Source organism: Hemiscyllium ocellatum, chromosome 30, assembly GCF_020745735.1.
Source record: "Hemiscyllium ocellatum isolate sHemOce1 chromosome 30, sHemOce1.pat.X.cur, whole genome shotgun sequence".
Classification (NCBI taxonomy): Eukaryota; Metazoa; Chordata; class Chondrichthyes; order Orectolobiformes; family Hemiscylliidae; genus Hemiscyllium; species Hemiscyllium ocellatum.
This window is the reverse complement of record NC_083430.1, coordinates 6502258-6521910: the sequence shown is the minus strand read 5'-3', so window position 1 is coordinate 6521910 and position 19653 is coordinate 6502258. Positions and strand designations below refer to the sequence as shown.

General features: G+C 43.5%; 1 protein-coding gene across 2 annotated transcripts in view; it reads left to right on the top strand.

Moving 5' to 3' along the window:
• Positions 1-395: 395 nt before the first annotated feature.
• Positions 396-19653, top strand: part of col16a1 (collagen, type XVI, alpha 1) — a 330536-nt gene continuing 311278 nt past the window's right edge. Inside the window, exon 1 of one of the 2 annotated variants that reach the window (XM_060847623.1) lies at positions 396-484. The gene's annotated coding sequence lies outside the window, so the exon portion shown is untranslated. Of the gene's footprint in view, positions 485-571; positions 892-19653 lie in introns of those variants that run through there. The other variant, XM_060847622.1, reaches the window with a different exon arrangement.

Sequence of the window (19653 nt, the reverse complement as noted above, 5' to 3'; positions counted from 1 at the left end):
GGAGCCAGTCTTTTATAGTTGAGATGGATCCTCTGGTTAGATATCAGTCTGAGATCGTCAGCTACTTCCAGCACGGGTCAAGATGTGAAGGTCTGAAGTAAAAGCAGAGACTACTGGAGAAACTCAGCAGGTCTGGCAGTATCTGTGGAGAGAGAAATATATTCCCATTCTTATTCAGAACAGCAGGACTTTCCGCTTTTATTTCAGATGGCCAACATCCGTTAGTGCAGACGGTGGGTCCGCGGTTATTTCAGGGATAATCTGGGTTGTTGGGACAGGGGTCACCTCAAAGGTGATTGCGGCCAAGTCAGGAGGTCTCCCTGGCCCAGGGACCAGGATATTTCCCACTTCCACTGGCCGCACTGATTCAGTTAAAACTATCCCGCCTCCTTAACGCGCCGCCAACTCAATCTTTAAACCAGATGTGAGTTTGAACTCGCCATCGACCGTCAGCACTTACAGCCAGACTGGGAAAGCAAAGCAAGTTTGTGGACATTTTCTTTCCTTTTCTTTCTTGTGTTGTTGTTCAGACTGTAGCGGAATCTATTTGAATGTGAAGCGGCTGACATGCCTGCACGTCCCGGGACTGGATCATTCTGACCCGGGACCCCCCGGTGTATTGCAGCTCCTGTCTGGGCGAGTCTGAGTGGAGTCCCAAAGAGGGGGAGGGAGAGGGAGGGAGAGAGGGGTCGCCGTTTCCTCCCACAAGAGCCGAGTAATTAACAGGAGGCCCCGGGAAGCTGACACGGAATCAGTTCAGAGGGTGAATGAGAGGAGTAGGTCTGTCTGTGTAGGTTTTGAGGGGGAGAGAAGTCCCAGACACATCCCTTAAAGTTACTCACTAAATTCACAGGGAATTGGAGCCTGAAGCATTCTCACTTTCATTTCAAGGTAACCTTTGAAACAACTTTTCTTTGTATTTGTAAACTTGCCCGCTGAACTAATTGTCTTTGTGTTTTGCAATGAAGTCGGGTTTTTTTTTGTTTATAATTTTTTTTTGTTTAGTTTTGAGTTTCGGCTTGCTTCACTGTGGGAAGGTTTGTCAATCCAGTTGCCTGAGTGTCTGTTGGTTTCTGCCTTTGTAAAAGGGAAAGGGCCCCGAGTCCCTCCCGGGGAACTGCACTGGGGAGTGAGTCCCAGGAAAGTGGGATGTGACCATTGATAGAGACCAGGGCGGAGTGAGAAGATGGTCAGGTCGTGATGAGATTTCTCTCAAAATCCTTTCTAGCGGGAGAGATTGAGGCTTTGGCGTGAACGGCATTGTCTGAATGAAGATATTTCCATTTAAGAAAAGCTAATTGATGAAACCACAATCCATACTGACTTACCTCAGAATAATCCCCACCAAGGTTGGCGACAAAGCGTGGGGATATTTGTACAGCAATGTCTGGAAGGATACTTACAAAGCACCCTGAGTATATGTGTCATTACTTACATAGGACCCTAAACATATGTGTCAATAATTATACATGACTCCGGGAGTGTCAATATTTACAAAGCACCCGAGATATATGTATCAATATATACGCAGGAATATTTACTTTGGACCCTCCGTGTATGTTAATATTTACACAGGACCCGGGAGTGTATCAAACATGTAGGTCAGACCCCAAGAGTAAATCAACATTTACACAAAATACAAGAGTGTGTCAATATTTACAAAGGACCCTGGAGTGTATTAGTATTTATGCCAGACCCCAGGGCCATGTGTCAATATTTATACGAGGCTGCATCAGGCGGTGTCAGGATTTGCGCAGGACCCTGGATGTATGTCACGATTTACACAGAGTCCTGGGTATGGGCCTTGTGAGTGTTTGATTATTCAGGCAGGACCCTGTTGTGTGTCAATATTATACAGGACACAGGGCTAAGCCATTATTTATATTCGGCCCTGGGAATGTGTCACCATTTGATTGGGTGCTGGGCGGGTAGAATGTGCAAAGAATTTCATTGACAACCATAATAGGACTGTCAGTTGCTCTTGCAGTATGGTGCATTCAGGTGTGCTGTGATGCTACATAGGGCTCTGTTCATGGCAGACAGGAAGAACATGCAAACTTGATGTGCCTGTTTCACCTCAACAGAACAGGTGAAAGCCATTCTCAGAACAATTAAATGATCAATCAGAGTCAACTTGCTTGGTTTAAAGTTTACATAAGTCTTGGCAGTTAATTGGATTAGAGTGGTGCTGGAAAAGCACAGCAGTTTAGGCAGCATCCGAGGAGTGGGAAAATCGACGTTTCAGGCAAAAGCCTGATGAAGGGCTTTTGCCTGATTTTCCTGCTCCTCGGATGCTGCCTGAACTGCTGTGCTTTTCCAGCACCACTCTAATCCAGAATCTGGTTTCCAGCATCTGTAGTCATTGTTTTTACCTTGGCAGTTAACTGTCAGTTAACATTAACTGATACGTTCTGTATGGCAACATCTCTATCAACTGAGTGTACATGCTAAGCCTTTCATATGGTATAGATGTCATTTTCCCCTTACTTTGGGATTCCTTGAGAATTGAGCTGATGAATATAAGATGAAAAGTTTCAACAAATGGTGTCTATTTTCAGCAATACTGAAGATCTGCACTGCAGAACAAACAAATGGCAATTGAATTAGTAGCACTCTGCCAATGTGCTGTGTTCCTCTCCCCTTTTGATGCTTCATCTGGTTTTCCACTTCTGCCAAATTAGGTTTAACCCTTCCCTACAGTCCTAGTTAACTTTGCAACAAAGACATTTATTGAGCCCGAAAGTATGTCGTGTCCACCATGTTTCCTCCCCAGATGAGCCAGTGCTTGTGGACACAGGTGAACTGAAGAAACAGGGGCTGGAGTAGATCATGTGGCTCTTTGATCTGCCTCCGCTATTCAGCAAAATCATGGCTGACCTCTACCTCAAATCCCTATAGCCCACAGTAACCAAAAAACCTATTAAACTGTCTTAAATATACTCATGGTTGAGCCTTTGCAGCTCTCTGGGGTAGGGACTACCAAAGGTTTGTCAATTTCTGAATGGAGTAAACTTACTACATCCCTGTCCTCAGTAGATGACAGTCTATTCTGATACTGTGATCCTGTGGGGTTTTTCAAATTCATGAAATAGGAACATCCTTGGCTTAGGCCGCCATTTATTGCTGAGCCCAGAGGGCAATTAATAGTTAACCACATTGCTGTATGTCTGGAGCCACTTGTAGCCCAGATGAAGGTGGCAGATTTCCTTTGACCATTGACAGTTGACATATGATAGTTTATTCCAGATTTTACTAAATTCAGATTTCACCATCTGGCAATGTGGGATTTGAACTCATATTCCTAGAACACAGTAGCATGGGGTTTTGGGATGAGTAGTTCAGTGACATTACCAATGGTGGAAACATTTCTCAGCATATATCCTCTGAAGCCCCGCAGAAGTTTGATAAGTTTCAATTAAATCCCCTTTCACCATTTAATACTCCAGGAAATATCAGTTCAGCCGATACTCTCTCCTAACAGGACAATCTCCTTATCCCAGCAGCAGTGCTGTCAACCTTCGTCACACTCACTTTGAGCAGGTAGAGCATCCGTGAGTTCAGGAGGCCAACTTTTCACATATTAGTGGACTCATCAATGCCCTGTTTAATTATTTTCTTTAGGCATGATTAAACGCTCTCAGGCAGCTTATTTCAGGCCCTCATCACTCCCTGCACCCCCTCTGATTCTATTGTTTAGCAGCTTAGGTCTGTGTCTTGATCCCTTCCCCCAATGGAAACAATATGGAGACACATTATCTTATTGAACATCGAACCTCGCCCCAACCTGTCTTCTTCAAGGGGATGACTCCAACTGCTCCAATCTATCCTCATAACTGAAGACCCGCATCCTGGGGATCATTCTTTCTGTACCACCTCTCCAAAGTCTCTGTATCTTTCTTAAAGTACAGTACCTGGCATCAAATGCTGTACTCCCGATGAGGCTGAACTCATGTTTTGGTAAAGGTTTATAATAACTTAGCCTTGATGTCACGTTGCCTGTCTTTGTTCTTCCTGCCAAAATGAAGCCTTCACATTTCTCTGCATTAAATTTTGTTGATCACTTTTTGTAGAACATAGAACATTCCAGTGCAGAACAGGCCCTTCAGCCCTCGATGTCGTTGCTGACCTGTGAAACCAACCTGAAGCCCATCTAACCTACACTATTCCATCATCATCCATATGTTTATCAATGACCATTTAAATGCCCGTAAATTGGCGGGTCTACTACGGTTACAGGCAGGGCTTTCCAAGCCCTTACTACTCTCTGAGGAAAGAACCTACCTCTGACATCTGTCCTATATCTATCACCCCTCAATTTAAAGCTATGCCCCCTCATGCCAGCCATCACCATCTGAGGAAAAGGGCTCTCACCCTATTTAATCTTCTGATCATCTTGTATGTCTCTGTTAGGTCACCTCTTAACCTTCTTCTCTCTCACAAAAACAGCCCACCGAGTCCACACCAACCCTCCAAAGAGCATCACTCCCCACCCTATCCCTGTAACACCTGCATTCCCCATGGCCACTCCACCTAACCTACACATCCCTGAACACTCAGGAATTTCGCTTGGCCAATCCATCTACTTGCACATCTTTGGATTATGGGAGTAAACAGGAACACCCAGAGGAAACCCATGCCAACATGGGAGAATGTGCAAACTCTACACACACAGTCACATGAGGGTATAACCGAACCTGGATCCCTGGTGCTATGAGGCAGCATGCTAACCATTGAGCCATCAAAATATGGAGCAAAAGTGCAGTGCATTTAATATTGACCCCTGAGCAACGCCACTATGTCACTTCATGTAGTTCACTAACCATCACTCTCTGTTTCTTGTCGCTCAACCAACTTCATATCTGCTTTGGGGTCTGTTCTGGATTCTCAAGAATTCTGGAAGGTCATCTCCAATCCATCCATTATCTCAGTAGCTATGGCTTTGAAAACACTGGGATGGCAGTTGGTTAAGACAGGGTGATCCTTTGAGAGAAGGAGATGATGCTTCCCCTTTTGTCCCAAGTGTCTAAAATAACCAGTGGTTCACAAGGAATGTTTTAAACATTAGCACTGTTGCAACTTTTAATAATAAACACAGATCAGCATTTTGGGTTAGTTTTAGGGGAGGCAATGGCCAAGTAGTGTTACTGCTAGTCAGTTAATCCAGAAACCCAGATAATGTTCTGGGGACCTGGGTTCAAATGCAGCCATGGCAGAAATTTATTCAAATTCAATAAAAATCTGGAATTAAGAGTCTAATGTTGTGAAACCATTATCAATGTCATTGAAATCCATCTAATTAACTCAGATTTATAAAATTATGAGGGGCATGGATAGGGTAAATAGACAAGATCTTCTCCCTGGGTTGGGGGAGTCCAGAACTAAAGGGCATAGGTTTAGGGTGAGAGGGGAAAGATATAAAATGGACCCAAGGGACAACGTTTTCATGCAGAGGGTGGTGTGCCTGGAATGAACTGCCAGAGGAAGTGGTGGAGGCTAGTACAATTACATTTAAAGGCACCTGGATGGGTATATGAATAGGAAGGGTTTAGAGGGATATCGGCAAATTGCTGGCAAATGGGACTAGATTAGGTGAGGCTATCTGGTCAGCATGGACGAGTTGAACTGAAGGGTCTGTTTCCATGCTATACATTTCTATGACTCTGTCTCTTTTTGGGAAGGAAACTATTATCTTTACCCAGTCTGGCCTACATGTGACTCCAGACCCAAAATAATATAGTTGATTCCTAACTGCCCTCTGGGCAATTAAAGATGGGCTAACCACCGATGCCCACATCCCATGTAGGAATTTTTAAATATCAGAAGAAAATATCATGTATACTCAAATCATGCCCCAAAATATAAACATTCCAGAACATAGTATCTCTCACACACAGACCCATTCACACAACATATGCATATTCACACACCAACTCATGCACACATGCACTGACTTTCTCATCCACACATACTAACAAGCACATGCAAGTATGTCGCCTCACACACACAGACTTAAACACATACAGTCACGCATGCTCTCATGAGCACATGGATATTCATGCATATCCTCATGTAGACCCTTTCACACACAGTACAATTGGATTCCAGAGTTATTAGCAGAAGTATCAGATGTAAATTGTTTGTCTGAATGTGTCAGTCCTTTAACAAGTATGTTGCAGGCCTGGATAGGTTTGCTCTTGTCATTCTACAGAGATGAATGTAAGTTGGAAGTCTTGGAATTTCCTCTCAAGTTAATGACTGACAGACTGAGTTTTACAGGAGAAGGTGAATGAGTCCTTAACACTGACAGATTGATGGATTTCTTGCAGGATTCGGTTCTAGTGGCTGGAGGAAAGACCCATTTTGACCTGCTAACTGATAGACTGACTGTTTCCCCCCACCCCCGCCCCAATATTGCCCATGTTCTTGGGGGAATGAGATTTGTCATCTCTGATCAGTTTCAGGAACATGGCTGACACTGCTCTTGTCCAGCCAGACTGATTTAAAGTTTGAAGATGTTGTCACACATTGGAGAGGGGCTGGTGGCCGTTCATACTGTCTAATGAATGACTGGTGTCAGATGCTGTCTTTTGTTAAGTACTGGGCTCTGAGTTAGTGGGTTTGAAAACCCACCCATTTTGAGTTTTGGACATGTAGACCAACAGAATATTCAAAATCCACAGACAGGTTTTGCTTGATGTGTCCATTCAATGGGGCACCCAACACAAGATCAAACAGTTAGGAACCTCTTGGAAGATGGAGATAATTTGTCATACAGAATCCACATTACCCTTTAAAACTGTGTTGGCAGCTATCTAATATCCACTTTAAAGGAGGCATCCGTTCCAGAAAACTCGACACAGATTACAGTCCAGATTTAAAGTTATGACTATGACACAGATGATTTGGCACCACTTATTCCCATTAATGTTTCCACAAACATTTCTTTATTGATTCTGATTTGTTCAAGTTCCTCATTCTTCCTGAGCCTTGCTTCTATATTATTGCTGGGATGTTTCTGTCTGTTTCTGGAAGACAAACAGCCCACTATAGTCTCTATTAATGATATGGGCAGATTGAGGAGCTGTCCTAGCCCACTATAGTGCCCATTATTAATATGGGTGGATTGAGGATCCGTCCTCAGCCAGGTTTGTGTCAACTTTTGCTACTGATGCCAGCCAACCAGCTGCTGCCTTCTGGAGATGGTTGGCACCAATAACTAGGCACCAAGCTCACCCCCAATGCAGTTGGAGCACTGGAGTGGATCCCCGACTTGGAAATAATCGGCCTGTCTGATTCCTGACTCCACACTGAACGTCTGTCACTGAGTATTGTTTAATGCTCCTTAATCTCACTGTAATTCCAGTATCTCTGCATCTAATGCTCCCACATGTATTTTCACTAAACTCTTCCTATTTATGTATCCATTATAAAATTTGAAATCTGACTTTATATTTCTTGCAAGTTTGCAGTTGTAACCTGTTTTCTCTTTTCTTATCAATTCCTTGTTCTTCCTTTGAAGAACTTTAAAACCATCTCAGTTCTCGGGTTTACTGTTCTTTGTGGCAGAACGTACATCCTGACGGACTGTTTACTGTTGCTGGAGATTTCAACTCAAGATTGTGCTCCCTAAATTCCATCAGCATGTGGACTTTGCAATGAGAGGGGAGAACATGCTGGGTCTGATTTACACAAACATCCCCAATGTGTACAGGCCCTGCCTCACCTTGTCTCCTCAGTATTGCAGATGCTGGAGATCAGAGTCAAGATCAGAGTGGTGCTGGAAAAGCACAGCAGGTCAAGCAGCATCCGAGAAGCGGGAAAATCGACGTTTCGGGCAAAAGCCCGAAATCAGGAATGAGGCTGGGGGCCTCCGGGGTGGAAACATAAATGGGAGGGGATCGAGCTGCGGGGAAGGTAGCTGGGAGTGTAATAGGTGGATGGGGATGGGGGTAAAGGTGATAGGTCACAGAGGAGGGTGGAGCGGACAGGTGGGACAGGTCATGAGGATGACACTGAGCTGGAAGGTTGGATCTGGGGTAAGGTTGGGGGAGGGGAAATGAGGAAACTGGTGAAGTTCACATTGATACCATGCGGTTGAAGGATCCCGAGGCAGAAGATAAGGCGTTCTTCCTCCAGGCGTCAGGTGATAAGGGAGGGGTGATGGAGGAGGGCCAGGATCTGCATGTCCTCGGCAGATTGGGAGGGAGAGTTGAAGTGTTCAGCCACGGGCTAGTACAGTTGATTGGTACGGGGGTCCCAGAGATGTTCTCTGAAGCACTCTGCGGGTTGGACGGAGGTGAGGGGGAAAGTGTGGGCGCAAGGTTTGCAATTCCACATTCATCTCCTGTCCTGCCACGGCAGGAATTGTAAAACCTGCGCCCACGCCTCCCCACTCCCCTCAGCCCCCACCCCCACCCCCACCCCCACCTCCCTCACCTCCATTCAATGCCCCAAAGGAGTCTTCCACATCCATCAAAGTTTCACCTGCACTTCCACACGTCACTTCCTGTATCTGTTGCTCCCGATGCTTTCTCCTCTACATTGGAGAGATGGGACGGCTGCTCGCAGAGTGCTTCAGAGAACATCTCCAGGGGACACACGTGCCTAGAGGAAGAACGCCTCATCTTCCGCTTCAGGATCCTTCAACCTCATGACATCAATGTGGACTTCACCATTTCCTCATTTCCCATCCCCCCACCTTACCCCAGTTCCAACCTTCCAGCTCAGCACCGTCCTCATGACCTGTCCCACCTGTCAATCTTCCTTCCCACCTATCCACTCCACCCTCCTCTCCGACATATCACTTTCATCCCCACCTCCATCCGCCTATCAAATTCCAGCTACCTTTCCCCCAGCCTCACTCCCCTCCCGTTTATCTTTCCACCCCCAAGGCTCCTAACCTCAATCCTGATGCAGGGCTTTTGCCCGAGACATCGCTTTTCATATTCTTCGGATGCTGCCTGACCTGCTGTGCTTTTCCACCATCACTCTAATCTTGACTCTGTTCCTCGATCCTGGTCTACCCTTCAAGAAGATCATAGCTGAGATATTTGCATTTCAATTTCCACATTCCCAATAAATTTACATTCTTGTCCGGCATCAATCTGCCCCTCCCTTAAAATGATTAATGTTTCCACCTCCACTGCCTTCTGAGGCAGAGAGAGCCAAAATCATACAACCCTCTGAGAGCAAATAATTTTCTTCATCTCTATCCTAAAGGGGAAAAACTAGTTTTAATCAGTCCCCCCTCATTCTGAACTGACCCACGGGAGGAAACATCCTTTCCATGTCCACCTTGTCAAGACCAACCAGCATCTTATATCCTTTCATTTTCCCATAGTCCTGCAGCCATTTTCTCTTCAGGAGTTTCTCTCCCTCCATTTTGAAAGCCCACAATTGAATTATGTTCTCAGGCCGTGCATTCCAGGCCCTGACCACAAGCCACATTAAAGATATATTGTCTTTGGTTCATTTGTCAAACAGCTTAAAAAAAACTGTTCCTCAGGTTCTCAGCCCTTCTGCCGATGGGAATTGTTTCTCCCTATTTAATCTGTTGAAATCTCTCATGATTTTAAACACTTTAACAAAACTCTTCTCAATTTCCTCAGTAAAACAGGCCCTGTTTCTCCCAACTGACCTCGTAACTAAAGTCTCTCATTCTTTGAGCCACCCACATGAATCTTTTCTCCTCTATCTCTCACATTATTCCTACTGTGTGATTTCTATAATTTGGCACGGCATTCGGGTTGAGGTCTAGCCTCTGCTTTCCAGAGGTTCATCATAACAGCCTTGTTTTTGCATTATTTATAAAGCTCAGGATTCCATACAACTTCCTAATGGCTTTCTCAACCTCTCCTGTTGTGTACTTGAGTCTCCAGGTCTCTTTATTCCTCAAAATACTGCTGTGTGAAATTGTTCCCTGGACTACCTCTAATTTGATTTGCCCAGTTTGCTTGAGGAATAAAGTCCCCCATGATTACAGTATTTTCATTTGTATTGACACCTCATATTTCCTGATTTATGCTCTGTTCTAGATTACAACCACTGATTGGAGGCTCGTGAATTACTTCCACCAATGCTTTCTGCAGTTGATTGTTTTGTAACTCCAGCCAAGCAGATGATATTTCTGACTTTCTAAGCTAAGAATCCTTCTCTTTACCGCGGGTACCTGGAAGGTGTTGCCAGCAGAGGTGACAGAGGCAGGCACAATAACTTCATTGAAGATGTATCTAGACAAATACATGAATGGGCAGGGAGCAGAGGGACATAGATCATAGAGTCATAGAGATGTACAGCACAGAAACAGACCCTTTGGTCCAACTCATCCATACTGACCAAATATCCCAACCTATTCTAGTCCCATTTGCCAGCACTTGGCCCATATCCGTCCAAACCCTTCCTATACATACACCCACCCAGATGCCTTTTAAATGTTGCAATTGTACCAGCCTCCACCATTTCCTCTGCATGAAAAAGTTGCCCCTTAGGTCCCTTTTATATTTTTCCCCTCTCACCCTAAACCTATGCCCTCAAGTTCTGGCCTCCCGCACGTGAAGGAGAAGACATTGTCTACTTGTCCTATTCATAATCTTATAAACCTTCATAAGGTCACCCCTCAGCCTCTGATGCTCCCAGGAGAACAGCTCTAACCTATTCAGCCCTCCCTCTAGCTCAAATCCTCCAACCCTGGCAACATCCTTGTAAATCGTTTCTGAACCCTTTCAAGTTTTTCAGCCTTCTTCCGATAGGAAGGAGACTAGAATTGCATGCAATATTCCAAATGTAGCCTAACTAACGTCCTGTACAGCCACAATATGACCTCCCAACTCCTATACTCAATACTCTGACCAATAAAGGAAAGCATACCAAACGCCTTCTTCACTATCCTATCTACTTGCAATTCCACTTTCAAGGAGTTATGAAGCTGCACTCCAAGGTCTCTTTGTTCAGCAACACTCTCTAGGACCTTACCATTAAGTGTGTATAAGTCCTGCTAAGATTTGCTTTCCCAAAATCAGCACCTCACATTTATCTGAATTAAACTCCATCGGCCACTTCTCAGCCCATTGGCCCATCTGATCAAGATCCCTTTGTAATCTGAGGTAATCACCTTCACTGACCACTACACCTCCAATTTTGGTGTCATCTGCAAACATACTAACCATATCTCATACATTCACATTCAAACCATTTATATAAATGACAAAAAGTAGAGGACCCAGCACCGATCCTTGTGGCACTCCACTGGTCACAGGCCTCCAGTCTGAAAAACAACCCTCCACTACCACCCTCTGTCTTCTACTCTTGAGCCAGTTCTGTATCCAAATGACAATTCTCCCTGGATTCCATGAGCTCTAACCTTGCTAATCAGTCTCCCATGGGGAACCTTTTCGAACGCCCTACTGAAGTCCATATAGATCACGTCCACCACTCTGCCCTCATCAATCCTTTGTTACTTTTTCAAAAACTCAATCAAGTTTGTGAGACATGATTTCCCATGCACAAAGCCATGTTGACTATCCCTAATCAGTCCTTGCTTTTCCAAATGTGTGTAAATCCTGTCCCTCAGGATTCCCTCCAACAACTTGCCCACCACTGACATCAGGCTCACTGATCTATATTTCCCTGGCTTGGCCTTACCACCTTTCTTTAATGGTACCACGTTAGCCAACCTCCAGTCTTGTGGCACCTGATGTATGACTCTGGATGACACAAATATCTTACCTAGCGTTCCAAAGAATTCTAGGGTACACCTGATCAGGTCCTGGGGATTTATCCACCTTTATGCATTTCAAGACATCCAGCACTTCCTAAATCCTTATAAAATAGGCAACAGGGTTAGATAGAGGATCTGGATTGGCACAGGCTTGGTGGGCCAAAGGGCCTGTTCCTGTGCTATAATTTTCTTCGTTCTTTATTCTTTGTTCAATAATCACTTCCTTTACAATCAACCAGCCCTAAATCTTTTTCTATTTTACCCATCTCTGCTAAAAGTCAAGTACCTGAAATATTTAGTTCTGAACTTGGGTCACTTTGTGTGCACCTCTCTGGAATGACTATTTGATCATTGAATCTACAGCACAGACACAGCCTGTTCAGCCAGATTATCCTGGTGTTTATAGGCTGTTACAATCCTCATGGGAATAGAGTGCTCTACAAATCAAGTTGTACTATCCTACAAGTCATCAAAATGTAAGAAGAATTTGTTTAACCCACCATAATGATGAATGTCTCGCTGTGACCATGATTGAAGATAAAATATATTCACACCAGGTTTCACTAATAGAGAAGAAAATAAAATCTTACTTATTCTATAGAAATTGATCCTTTAACAAATGGCAAAAGCGTATCATTAATTACTAACATACAAACTTATACCAGCCCCTTTCAAATCCAAACATACGCACATACATTCACAATAGGACAGACAGTTTTACAGGAATAATGTGAGGAGACAAAATCAGCAAAAGCGAACAAGCTAAAAATCAAGAGTCTAACCTACACAGGGATGGACTGAAGTGATTTCGCTCAGTTGTTTTTTTTTGGTCTTTATTGATGACATCACATTGTTGAAAATGTGTTGCTGGAAAAGCACAGCAGGTCAGGCAGCATCCAAGGAGCAGAAGAATCGACGTTTCGGGTATGAGCCCTTCTTCAGGAATCAGGGCAGAAGAAGGGCTCATGCCCGAAACGTCGATTCTCCTGCTCCTCGGATGCTGCCTGACCTGCTGTGCTTTTCCAGCAACACATTTTCAGCTCTGATCTCCAGCATCTGCAGTCCTCACTTTCTCCTAGAAGACATCACATTGTTGTCAACCACAGCTCTTCTGAATTTTGTAGCTACTCAACTGCAGCCATGTTTTAACTTGAGTTAGAAACGTTTCTGTTTGCTGAGTCTTTAGGTATTTTGCTTTTCCACTTGCTGAGGGTGAAAGAGAGAAGGATCGAACCTTGAGTTTAGACAGTTTGAGATGCAACTGCTCCTTTCTCTCAGTTCTGTGACAAACTATTGCTGTACGTAAAAACCAATCCAAAAGCCATTGGCCAGGTGCTTTTTTTCACCTCAAAAGCATATGGTGCCAGTTTGGCTCACACAAGTATCAAATCCAGATTCTCCTTAAATGACCTCCTCTTATTTAAACAAAGATTGAACACCACACACTAGCGATTGTGCCTTGAAGCTTCAGACAAAAACAACTGGTTCCTTCTCTGCAGCAGAGTAGGCTAAACCTCCATTGCCCAGCTGGTATTTCTAATAGCATAAATATCATTCTTATAGCACCACTTCAACCTCCTCCCACCTTTTCTTGCCTACATCTTTCATCATTACTATCAGCTCACTTCTCCCATATATGGTTGTGTGGTTCTCCCTTAAATGCATCCATCCTGTTTGCTTCAACTACTCCATGTGGTTGTGAGTTGCACATTCTCACCACTCCTTGGGGAAAGAACTTTCGATGGAATTCCATGTTGGATATCTCTGGTGACTGTCTTCTGCTGATGGTCTCCAGTTGTGCTCTTCCCTACAAATGGAAATGCTCTTGCTATATCCACTTGACCCAAACCTTCCATGACCTCTACTGGATCCCCCCATGGCTTTCATTTTTCAAGAGAAAAGAGCCATGGTCTGTCAATCCTCTCCTGATTTATTTGCTCATACATTTCTGTTATCAGCCTTGTAAATCTGGGATTTCCTCCAGTGCCTGTATCTCCTGCTTACACTGTGGTGACCAGAACTGCAAATAGTTCCAAAGTGAAGTCTAACCAAGGCTCAATACAGATTTAATAAAGCTTCCCTATTTTTCAAATGTATCACTTAATTTTTACAGTTTGATGTATTTTTACTCTTTGATCCTCTTCCCTACCTAGACTTGGACTTTCCAAGTGATAAGTGACACTCAGTCGTACAACCAAAGTGACATTCTTAAGTGTTACTCCCTCATATTTAATTGTGTTGAACTTCATTTGCTAATTATTTGCTGATGCTGTCTATTTATCAGTGTCTTCTTGTAATTTGTTGCAGTCCTCTTCAGTATTTACTGTCTTCCACCTCCATGTTTCATGTCATCCACTAATTTCAAAATTATGTTTCTCATTTCAAAGTCTGAATCATTCGAGTAAATTGTGACCAGCAGTGCTCCCATCACTGGTTCTTATGGAATGAAACTTTACAAATTCTGACTGTTCAAGTAACTCCCTTCTCTCCCACTCTTTGTTTCCTGTTCTGAAGTCAGTGTGTAATCCAGGCAGACTTTATCTTCTGATTCCAAATTCTCTGACCTTCTTCATTAATCTGTTTTGAAACATCTTACTGAAGGATTTTTGAAAGACCAGGTGAATTGCAAATACTGCATTAATGTTGTCTATTCTGTCTATTATATTCTCAAAGAAATGTTGATCAAGAAAGACTTTTCCTTTTGTAATCAATCCTGATCATTCAACATCATAACAGCCATTTCTAAATGTTCGTCTGTTCTCTCCTGCAGAGAGTATTCCATTGTTTAGCTCCCACTGACATTAAGCTGATTGACTGGTCTGTACTTCCCTGGACATGTCACCCTTCCTAAAATAGGAATTGCACCAAAGAGTTTTCCAATGAATTATTAAATTTATATAGCATCAGCTACACCAGCCTAACTACTTACGCTATACAAAAAAATTCTGGATGAGAAAACCTGTCTCTTTGTATCTTGTAACAGTTTGAAAGCTATGGCAGTGAAGTTTGAGGTGAACCTCTGAAAAGGCAGAGGTTGACTAAGCACTGGCTCAGCACTTAAACCCTGAGAAGGGAAAGGAGAATGCTAAAATTGAGTAAGTTAGTAATAATTCAACTGCAAATGAAATACCTTGAATTGGAGTCAAATTAGAAAAGAAAATCTTTGATTTGAAACCGAAAAGGAGAAAAAAAGGGACAGAAGAGAAGTACAAAAATTAAGTTGAAATTCCAAACATGGAGAGAGAGGAAGAACATTGACTTCCAAAAGGAAGAAAAAGTAAAAGAAATGCAGGCAGAAAAGAAAGTTATGAAGAGAGCAGGGAAAACATTAGACTACGCAAACAGTGGGAAGTGGGAAAGCTCGCGATGAATCAGGATTAACTCCAGGTTTTCATTTAGCGAGGAGTATTTGCTTAGTTCCTCAGTTCAGTCATTTAAAGAATTGCCACACCACTGCAGTGTTTGAAAGAAAGCTGAATGTATTATTGCAGATATGTTTGTCGAGACTCCTTCAGGGACATTGACCTCTCTGTAAAATGAACAGTCAGGTGACTGTAATATGGTTAAAAACTGCTACCCACAATTCCTATGAGTTTGTGCCAGAGGCTTACGACAAAATGTTGAAATTTATAACAGAAACAACAGCCAGACATTAGTGCAATTATGCAAGGGAAAATGTAATTAGAGTCATAGAGATGTACTGCATGAAAACAGACCCTTCGGTCCAACCCGTCCATGCCGACCAGATATCCCAACTCGATCTAGTCCCACCTGCCAGCACCTGGCCCATATCCCTCCAAATTCATAAACACATCCAAATGCCTTTTAAATGTTGCAATTGTACCAGCCTCCACCACTTCCTTTGGCAGCTCATTCCATACACGTACCACCCTCTGCGTGAAAAAGTTGCCCCTTAGGTTTCTTAAACCTATGCCCTCTAGTTCTGGACGCCCCGACCCCAGGGAAAAGACTTTGTCTCTTTATCCAATCCATGCACCTCATAATTTTGTAAACCTCTATAAGGTCACCCCTCAGCCTCCGATGCTCCAGGGAAAACAGTCCCAGCCTGTTCAACCTCTCCCTGTTGCTCAAATCTTCCAACCCTGGCAACATCCTTGTAAATCTTTTCGGAACCCTTACAAGTTTCATAACATCTTTCCAATAGGAAGGAGACCTGAATTGCACACAATATTCCAACAGTGGCCTAACCAATGTCCTGTACAGCTGCAACATGACCTCCCAACTCCTATACTCAATACTCTGACCAATAAAGGAAAGCATACCAAACGCCTTCTTCACTATCCTATCTACCTGCGATTCCACTTTCAAGGAACTATGAATCTGCACTCCAAGGTCTCTTTGTTCAGCAACACTCCCTAGGACCTTACCATTAAGTGTGTAATTGCTGCTAGGATTTGCTTCCCCAAAATGCAGCACCTCACATTTATCTGAATTAAACTTCATCTGCCACTTCTCAGCCCGTTGGCCCATCTGACCAAGATCCTGTTTTATCCTGAGGTAAGGTGTGTTTGATTGATGATATACATTCACAAAGTTTGAATCAATGTCAAAAGAGTCGAGGTGACAGGAGCAATTTAAAGTTGATGTCCACTAGGAAGGTCACACATGGAGGTTCGTAATGTCTCAAAGACAAGTAGGAGCAGATGATGGAGTGTTATCTCACAAGCATCTTATTTACCTGTCTAACTCTGGTAAGTATTAAACTAATCACCCCTCCCCCAAAAACCTCACTAGATCTCTCCCAGACCCTGATACCACCTGGGCCTTGACACTAAACCCACTCTATCCATACTTCATGGACCTAAACACCACCCCCCCCTCCCCCTCCCCCACCCCCACCTCCCAACTACTGGATCTACATCCATCCTACCTTCGCACTCCACTTTTCCCTGCTTTGCCTCTCTTGGACCTGAGATTTTCATCCTCCTGATTTTCCCAAAACATTCCATTGTTTAACTAGATCCCTTCAGATCTTGCACCCTGGCAGCGTACCCACCTGGTACACAATTTCCTGTCAGCCTACCCCAATCCATCTGGCATTCTGCTGATGTACAACCCTATTTCTGACACACCTGACACTCCATTGGCACTGTACTGACCTGGCACCCTAACCTTACGTTTACTGTTTGTACTTACCCTTTCACAGGAGATTCAAAGTGTTAATGCTGGGTCTTTAAATCGTAGATTACGACAACCACTGTTCTGATAAATGAGGTGTGGTTTGCCTCTCCTTCACTCTTGTCCACCTGTCAGATTTAAAGTGTGCCTCCACATTGTAGTCCTGATTGGAATCTCCTGCCAGAAATATGAAGCTCACTCAATGTAAAAAGGACAGAGTGCAGCAACAATCTGGCAATTGCTGATCTGCGGAAAATCCAGCTCATTGTTTTTATCATGAAGTGAAGATGTGTGATGGCTCAATGTTTTGTAGCATTTGTAACATTGCACTGTTCCATTGAGTGAAGATTAACACAAACTGATGGGTTCTCCTACTTTCGCTCCTAGGAATGTTCCTGATTAATAGTGAGGTCTAGGTTGGTGAGGCAGAGAGGTCAGTTCTAAATCTTAGTGAATACAGTTACTGAATTGGCAGCAACTGGGGACTTGCTATCTCTCATTAGGGTCGTGCTGGAAAGCAAACCCTGCCATTCCCAGAAACTTCATAAAAATAAAATAACTTATAAGAGTTGCACCAAATTCTCCAGTTTCCTGATTTTTTTTAACAACTGGTTTGACAGAAAGTACTGACCAGGTTTCTGTTATTTATTCCAAACAAGGAGGTTCCACCTACCGGACCTGCCACCATATAGCTCCAGCCCCTTATAAAGCTCACCTGTGCACACATGTGGGAATCAGTTTTGTTTGTTGGTTTGTGGAGCAGTGTGATGCCAACCGTGTGGGTTCAGTTCCCATCACCGGTTTGAGGTTACCATTGAAGGACTCTCCTTCTGAACCTCACCCTTTGCCGTGAGGTCTGGTGGCCCTCAGGTTAAATCACCACCACTCATTTCTCTCCTAAGAAAGCAGCCCCTAAGGTCTGGTGAGACTGTGGCAACACAACAAATGTACACATGCTGACAGACAAGAAAATATTGGTGTTGTGGGTAGAGGGAAAAGTGGAAGGCATTTCAATGGTCTCTACCCACAGGCTTTGCTGACAGGATCCTTTTGGCTTGTCAGGACTTGTTGCCCCTTGATCCTCCTTCTCTAGCTACTTTCACTGTCTTATCGGAGCTTACAAAGCCACCGCTTACAGCAGCTGGTGAGGGAAAACAAACTACCTTTCTTCAGGCTTCCAGTTTTTTTTATTGCAGAGAAGATGCCACCTCCCTTTCTGGGAGGCCAAAGGGTCTTGTTTTTTTTTGTAGTGTGTGTGAGCAGGTGTGAGACACAGTGAGAGACACATGGTGCACAAATCTTTATTCAATTTCCACCACCAGGAGATAGGAAAACACCCAGGTGGCCAGTGACGAGCAGTTCCCTTCACATCAAAGGGCAATGTTGTGTGATCAAAACAGTGAAGGGGAGGGCAGGGACTAAATCAAAATAGAGTTGGAAGGGGAAATGATGCATTCCACTCCCTGCGGCACCCACCTCTCCCTGAACAACTCCAGGGTGTTGGTGGACACCGCGTGCTCCTTCTCCAAGGACACCCGGGCCCTAACGTAACCACGGAAGAGGGGCAGGCAGTCGGCCCTCACGACCCCCTCCACGGCCCGCTGCCTGGACCTGTTTATGGCCAGTTTGGCCAAGCCCAGGAGCAGACCCCCAAAGGGTCTTGTTCACACCTACAAGCTGTTCAGCTACTGGACAGGCAATCACATAGATGTTGGCAGGCAGAAGGCCTTTATCATTGATATTTGTCCACCTTTCCAGAGACCAATCAGCTACTTGTTGCTGGCCAAATCTCTCTGTACACACACCCTGGTGCTCATTTGTCTGCAACTAAACCTTCCTCATTGCCTGAACAATCAGCTGTGTAAACAGCACTTCCAATGAGTGTCAGGTTACTTGTTTTTAAAAAGAGCAGTAATCCCCTCCACATTACTTGATTTTTGAAGCAGTCATTTTCTCATTTTAGTCCAAGCAAATATACAAAGAAATTAGTAGATACACTATTCACAAATTTCCCTCCAGCCATGTTAAAGAAAAATGTATTGAAATGAGTACTGATGGAAATTGTTTCCCTATCCAATCCTTTGTATAGAATTAACTTAAAACCTAGCTTTATTTCCAGTCCTGGAATAACAGAACTTATTCATAGTTTGCTTATTTTTGGAGTAGAATTTTTGAATAGGAAACTACTTGGCTGGGAGGAAGGTTCTGCTGTCTCCCGTGGTTTTGGAAAAACCTGTTGGGAACCTGAGGAAACTGAAATAGTACAAGAAAAACTAAGCGCTTGAAAGGATTCCATAAGTTTCTGTAACTCTGCCACGGTAATTAATACTTTGATTAAATGTGAATTTGAAGAGTCAGAAGCACAGTTTGCTGATTTTAAAAGGTACATTGAAGTACCAGAAAGAAAAGTAAGAGATAATTAAAGTTGGAGATGAATTAAAACAGATTGAATTAAAAATACAAGAAAAGTAGACGTCAGGTGTGGTGAAGCAAATAGCAGCAGCAGCATAGAGTGTGTTGATGAATCAAATGAAAGAAATGCCTTGAAGGAGACCTTGGATTGTTTTATCTAATACTGACACTGGAAAGATACGTGTTCAGAAAAAATATTAGAAGATTAATAAAGAGATGGTTCTTGTTAGGATAGAATTGGACAAATCTCAAACACAGTTAAAGGGCAAAAAGCACAAAAATGTTAGGGAAATTAATTAGTTAAATAAAAAAAAATGTGTATCAGGCTTCTGAACTGAATATTGTAGCACTAGCCGAAAGGACAGGTTTACTAACATCATTCTCCT